Below are 6,685 nucleotides of genomic sequence, written 5' to 3'. Positions count from 1 at the left end.
TGCACACAGTGGGTAGGGCATTCAAGTGGATTGAAGGGAAGGGTGGAGTGGCTTCCCCAAAGTAAAATGTGGGTGCTATGGTCAGCAGAAGGGGAAATAGTGTGCTGGGCAGCTAAAAACAACAGATGTCTAGTTCCATATTGTGTGACTCCATTTATATGAAATGTCTAGAGGAGGTAAATCCAGAGACTGAAGGTAGATTGGTGGTTGCCAGGGTCTGGGTAGAGGGTGAACAGGAATGATGGTGGTTTAAAGGGTATGGGGTTTCCTTTTGGTGTGATAAAAATGTTTTAGAACCAAATAGAGGTGGCATTTGCACAACACTGTGAATGTACTACTAAATGCCATTGAGATGTTCACTTTACAGTGGTTAATTTATTATTATTATTTGGCCATGGATTACCTGACCATGGATTGAACCCTGTGCCCCTGCAGTGGGAGTGCAGAGTCTTAACCACTGCACTACCAGGGAAGTCCCAACAAAGGTTAATTTTATGGTATGTGAATCCTGTTGGATAGCATCACTGATTCAATAGACATGAACTTGGGCAAACTCCGGGAGATGGTGAGGGACAGGGAGGCCTCACGTGCTGTAGTCCATGGGGTCGAAAAGACTTGGACATGACTTAGCAATGAACAACAACAACAAATGTGAATCCTACCTCGGTAAAAAATTAAAAAGCAAAACAGAAAAATGGCACACCCATATTATGAGAATTCCTTTGAAGAGGCATTAGATAAAGGAAAAGTGATTCTTACACTGGTTCCAGTTAATGAGAGAATTGGAACCAGGTGTTTCTTCAACTTGAGAAATCAATGTGGATCTGCTGAGTACAAGTGATCAAGTTCATCCTCCTTAAACAAACGAACAGTTCAAAGCTTGCCCCAAATCTAGTTGCAGTAAACCAATTTCTCCTTGCCAACCATGATGCCTCCAATTGATCAAGTTCATCAGGACACTTTGCAGAACCGGCGCCAACAACTTAATTTGAGTACCAGTGGCCAGAAAATAGAGGTTTATCTGAGACTCCAGAAACATGCTTATCCTGAAAAAAGATGAGTAAATTCCTGAGTCATCTCAGGAGGCCAGATTGCAGTCATGTTGAAGGAAACACAAGATGGTGACCAAGAACGCAAGCTTTCAGAAAAGTAGGATGAGTGAGAGCAAGGAAGGAACTAATATGGTTGAAGCGATAACGTCAGCTCAGGAAGCCATGTTGGCAGCATGGTCAAGAATTGCTGAGGGACTTCCCTGCTGGTCTAGTGGTTAAGACTCTGCACTTCTAGTGCAGGGGCCACCGGTTTATCCCTAGTTGGGGAACTAAGATCCTACATGCCCCACGGCCTGGCCAAAATAAATACATAAAAAGATGTTTAAAAAAAAAAAGAATTGCTGCAAGCCATTCACCCGAAGGCTGTGAATTCATGGCCCCTTCCTATCTCTGTTTAGCCTGTTCTGCCACAAGGTTCAGATGTCCAGTAGTGTGTGGTCTGAGGCAGACTGTTCCCAGCAGACACAGAAGGTTGGATTCACCTGCAGTTCCATGCAGGACAGGCCTGCATCCCTGACACTCCCAGGAGATGTTCTCTGTCTTCCTGCTACCTGCCTGCACTTTCCCATCCTCAGACCTAGAAGATAATATGGTATGCCCTGAATGTGCTAAAAGAAATAAGAAAATTATGAAAAGATTAATTGCAATGGGGAAGAGGAAGAAACTTGGACACACAATGCTTTTTTTTTAATTAAAAAATTAATAATTTATTTTTGGTTGTGCTGGGTCTTCTTTGCTGCTCTCAGGCTTTCTCTAGTTACTGTGAGTAGGGGCTACTCTTCTTCATGGTGCACAGACTTCTCATTTCGATGGCTTCTCCTGTTGAGGAGCACAGGCTCTAGGTGCATGGGCTTCAGTAGCTGCATCACACAGGCTCAGTAGTTGTGGCGTTCAAGCTTAGTTGCTCTGCTGAACAGGGAATCTTTCCAGACCAGGGATCAAACTTATTTTCCCTGCATTGGCAGGCGGATTCTGATCCACTGCACAACCAAGGAAGTCTCATCACTGCTTTTAGACGGTTCATGTCAGGAATTCCCTGGTGGTCCAGTGGTTAGGACTTGGTGCTTTCACTACTTGGCCAAAGGGGGGGTGGGGAAGGAATATAGATGGTCGGTGTCTTAATACAAAATAAATGGTTATCAGAGGGGAATGGGTGAGGGATGGGTAAGCTGGGAGAAGGGGGGTAACTGTATGGTAATAATGGTAACTAGACTATCATGCAGAGAGGGCAATGGCATCCCACTCCAGTACTCTTGCCTGGAAAATCCCATGGATGGAGGAGCCTGGTAGGCTACAGTCCATGGGGTCACTAAGAGTCAGACGACTGAGTGACTTCACTTTCACTTTTCCCTTTCATGCACTGGAGAAGGAAACGGCAACCCACTCCAGTATTCTTGCCTGGAGAATACCAGGGACGGTGGAGCCTGGTGGGCTGTCATCTATAGGGTCGCACAGAGTCGGACACGACTGAAGCGACTTAGCAGCAGCAGCAGACTATCATGGTCTACTATTTTGCAGTGTACACAAATAATGAATTACTATGCTGTACATCTATAACATAACGTTATATACCCATTTCACCTCAACTAAAAGAAGATCTGTTAGAAAAAAAGAAACCCAGAACACCATGGATATCAACTCCCCAGGCATCCTGGGACACCTCTATTTCACAGGGCCGCCTGGATGGCACGACTCTTTTCCTTCCTTCTCTCTTCCGTCTTAAACCTCAGAGGGTTGGGGCTTGTAGCGGAGTTGAACCCGGAGGTGATTTTGGGTGTAGCTGCTGGCAGAGCCACTGCCCACCATCGCGGCCGTGGAGACCTGGATGCTTGGTCCAGAAACTGAGCTCATGGCTTATCATGAGACCTGGTAGAGCGGGCTCAAGTGAGATGCCAAGGACGTCTTGTTCACTAGCTGTACCTGTTTTCCTCCCGGCTTTGGGTGGTGGACGGGAGCTGCACTCCACAGAGCTTAACGCTGCAGCTCCAGCTGGCCAGGAGGACTTGGAACGCCGGATTTCCGTCATCGCTTGGCACTGAGCATGCGCAGATGACGTCACTGCGAAAGGGCGGGTCTTGGGGAAAAGCTATTGGCGCTTGGAATTGTAAAGGGGAAAGAGGGTTTTGGCTCATTCTCGGGGCCTTTCCAGATCCTCTGTGCTAGGGTTTGGGCAGAGCCCAGAGCCGCCCTGGGGCTCTCCCAGAATGAGCTTGCATCTGCTTCTTCAGGAATGGGAGTTTGAATCCAAAAACTCCTCCTTGGGTTGCTGGGCACCAGCTGGCTGCTCCAGGGTGAGGCCCTCTGGTCCCCAGCAGGCCCAGCCCTCTGGACTCATCTGGCCTGGACTTTGGCTGAGCTGTGCTGCCTGCTCCTGCCTTGAGCTGGAGACACGGCTGAACTTAATCCCTGAGTCTGATCTCAGTGATGCTTCAGGTCTTCTCAGGACATGGTTCTGGACCGCAGTCCACCTCCTGCACCCAGTCACCTGGGGTTCAGGGTTCTGTTTTCAAAGCCGACCCTGGTTCCCCTCCCCCACCAGCCGAGTGGGTCAGAACCTCTGAGAGGGATATTTTACAGACTTCTTTCAGGGATTCATATACCAACTGAAGTTAGAGGGTGTCTAGAGGATGGGACCATGTTTTGTTCTGGAAAACTGAGGATTTCCTACTTGTTTTCCCTCCTACTTGGGCATGCAGGGTAGGAATTCTCCCAGATGTTGGCCTCCAGCAGAAACCTTAGAGTGGACCCCAGGACTGTGGGACCTGGGTTTGAATCCCGACTCCACCACTTTCCAGCTCAGAACCTCTGGACTAACTACTCTCTTCCCTGCTCCCCAGTTTCCTCATCTCAAAAAGGGGTCCCCCCGGGAATTCCTTGGTGGTCCAGGGGTGGTGGTGGTTGTTTAGTTGCTAAATTGTGTCTGACTCTTTGCGACCCCATGGACAGTAGCCCACCAGGCTCTTCTGTCCATGGGATTTCCCCACGAAGAATACTGGGGTGGGTTGCCATTTCCTTCTCCAGGCAATCTTCCTGACCCAGGACTCAAACTCATGTCTCCTGCATTGGTAGGCAGATTCTTTATCACTGAGCCACCAGTGGTTAGGACTTCGCATTCTCACTGCCAAGGGCCCGGGGTTCGATCCCTGGTCTGAACAACAGCAGCCATTATCACTGTGCTGTCTTTCATGAGAGGGAGCAAGAGAATACGATCATCTCTCAGCAGTCAGCCTGTGGCCCTGGAGAGGACCAATCTGCCAAGAAGAGCATCCCCAGTGAGTCCAGGGGGCACCCGCCCTGCTGATGTATTGCCTCACTCCACGCCCTCCTGGCTTCCAGAGGCTGGAGGCTTGGGAGGCCCCTGGGAGGGAGCAGGAGTGAGGAGCGGGCTGGGCAGGGCAGCGGCTGGCCCAGGGTGAAGAATGCAGGCCGCTATGAGGAATCATGGCACGTGGGCCAGCGGTTGCCTGCTGACACATCACACCCCAGAGGCAGGACAGCGGTGACCTCATGCTGGTGTCAAACATTTGGGGCCCCTCCCAGCACTGCCGATGGCTCAGCGTTGCCCAGAGGGAGCCGTCCCCACCCCACCCTGCCCAAGTTTGTGTGCTCTTCCCTCCCCTGTACACACAGCAGGACAAGCACACCGCCCGAGCCAAGGCTTCAGTGGAGGTTTATAATTTGGATGCTCCAGGACGGGCGAGGCCAGCAGTTTCCACTTCCCCGAGGGCAGCCACATCGTAAATCCTGGAATACGCACCCGCACATCTGCCACAGCTGCCGGGGGAGGGTGTGATGGGCTTCACGGGGACCGTTCCCAGCGTTCCCAGGGCTGGAGTCCGGGCCTCTCCTGCTTCCATCTATATAAACAATGGCTCACAGATGGGGAAACTGAGGCCCAGAGCTGCTAAGGACCTGCTACACACCTCCAAGTCAAAGCTTCTTGGCCACAGAGCTGGGACTGGAATGGAGAATTTATCTTGGACTAAGTTCTGGTCTATCTCCTGGACCGGGGTTGTCATCTTCTCGGCCACTGCTGCAAATCTCAGCTTCCCTGATCCTGGATGCAGGATGTGTTCCCCCCGAGTCAGGGTGCTGTGGTTCCTGGTTTCTAAAAACCACTCTTATTTTCTTGGCCCTCACCTTCTGACCTCCGAAAGCCCCTGACCTGTCTTCCTGTGGTCCTGTCCTGTGGTGGTGGTTTAGTCACTCAGTCATGTCCGACTCTTTGTGATCACATGGACTGTAGCCCGCCAGGCTCCTCTATCCATGGGATTCTCCAGGCAAGAATACTGGAGTGGGTTGCCATTTCCTCCTCCAGGGGATCTTCCCAACCTAGGTATTGAACCTGAGTCTCCTGCATTGACACGCGTGTTCTCTACCACTGAGCCACCAGGAAAAATCGCATGGACAGAGAAGCCTGGGGGGCTACAGTCCATGGGGTTGCAAAGAGTCAGACACAACTGAGTGACTGATCATACATGCAAACCTTCTGGAAGTGAGTGTATCTACCTTTAGCATTGATTTTAGCTCCATGAATGCCCTCTGTGTCCACTCCACCTTCAGAGAGAGTTTTCTTGAGACTCTGGCTTTGGGTTCTTAATGTTTCAACAGACGACACTGAGCAAGGATTTTTGAGAATCTATCAAGACTCAGGGATCTGTTCTCCATGCTAGATGGAGGCCAGATGCTTGAGTATCCAGGGCACAGGCAGCCCCTAACCTGGACTCCGTCCCCCATGCTTCCCTGTGGGCGAGCCAAGTCCTCGCACGGGCTTTGACGAGGATCTGGAACAACGGGCAGGGCCACTTTGAGCTCCCCAAGGCTCTTGCTTATTTATTTTACCATCATAACTTGAAGCCAATATTTAAGCATTACCAAGGCAACAGCCCAAATCTCCCAGCCCTTGGCCCCCATCCAGCTCCACATGGTGGGGACAAGGGCAGGAGGGGAGTGAGGAAAATGAGTCAACCATTCCCCCACCCCCAGACCACCTGGGAAAACAGTGACCCAAAAATCAGATCCCGGCTTCTCTCACGAGGTAATTGTTCTTTTCCATGGGTCTACGACTCAGCGTTTCTCACACAAGAGGAACAGAATCGAGCAAGACCTCTGTCCCTATATTTTATTTTGTTTTTGCAGTTATGGTTGGAGACGAGAGGTTTTTCAAACATTTTATTGAAGCTTAAGGTACATGAAGAAAGTGGACAAGTTATAAGGGTACTATTTTATTTTTGCAACCTGAACTCTCCCTTTCCCCAGCACCCCCATCAAGAGCAGCACCCCCAATTTTCCCTGTTCCCTCATGACTATACCTCAGGGTGACCATGATCCTAGCTGCTCACAGTTTTGCCTGTTTTTCACATAGAGGGAAGCATACACTGTGTTCCATCTTGGATTGAAGCCAACAGCATTTGTAGGTTCTGGGAGGTTCTTGGGTCCTTTTCACCACCAGCTCCAGGGAGGAAAGAACACAGAGGAGCGGAAAGCGCCTTCTCTGCTCCACAGGCCATGGGGGTGTCCAGACAGGGTCAGAGCACACGTAGAGAGTGGGCCGGGGAGTGGTTCTGCTTTCAGAAAAAAAGCCACAGCATCCTTTTCTCTTTTGCTGTGTGTCCCAGGTCCCCACCGGACAT

General features: G+C 50.4%; 1 pseudogene; it reads left to right on the top strand.

Annotated features, from left to right (window-relative positions):
* The first annotated feature begins 694 nt into the window (after positions 1-694).
* LOC145505169 (developmental pluripotency-associated protein 2 pseudogene) lies at positions 695-1,743 on the top strand (annotated as a pseudogene).
* Positions 1,744-6,685: the final 4,942 nt, after the last annotated feature.

The sequence above is a fragment of the Giraffa tippelskirchi genome, chromosome 5 (genome assembly GCF_054371585.1).
Source record: "Giraffa tippelskirchi isolate mGirTip1 chromosome 5, T2T-mGirTip1v1.2.pri, whole genome shotgun sequence".
Classification (NCBI taxonomy): Eukaryota; Metazoa; Chordata; class Mammalia; order Artiodactyla; family Giraffidae; genus Giraffa; species Giraffa tippelskirchi.
This window is presented reverse-complemented; position numbering and strand designations above follow the sequence as displayed.